Raw genomic sequence first — 371 nt, forward strand, 5'->3', positions numbered from 1 at the left:
GAACTGACCTATTAGAGTCCAAACATTTGGATGGTTCATAGGAACAACATTTGCCATAGACCTGTTGTCACTCTCTGAGCAGTTATTGGTGCGTTCAGGGTGATCAAAAACTGACAGTTCTCGCACTCTGGGTACCCACTCTCTTCTGAAATAAGCAAACAGTGGTGCAAGTGTTTCATCCCAGCCTGATGCTTGAACTTCATTCCACAAGTCCTCTAGAGTCCTGGCAATCAAGGCAGGCGGAAGGAGGGGGATGCCACAAAAGCAACGTATAAATGAATGTATCAGGTCATTATCGGATGCTAGCTTTGAGAGGTGGAGCTTTGAAGACTTTCTCCCAATACACTGTAAATAAAAGAGTAAAGTTAAAA

The sequence above is a fragment of the Frankliniella occidentalis genome, unplaced genomic scaffold (assembly GCF_000697945.3).
Source record: "Frankliniella occidentalis isolate FOCC.00 unplaced genomic scaffold, Focc_3.1 Scaffold300, whole genome shotgun sequence".
Classification (NCBI taxonomy): Eukaryota; Metazoa; Arthropoda; class Insecta; order Thysanoptera; family Thripidae; genus Frankliniella; species Frankliniella occidentalis.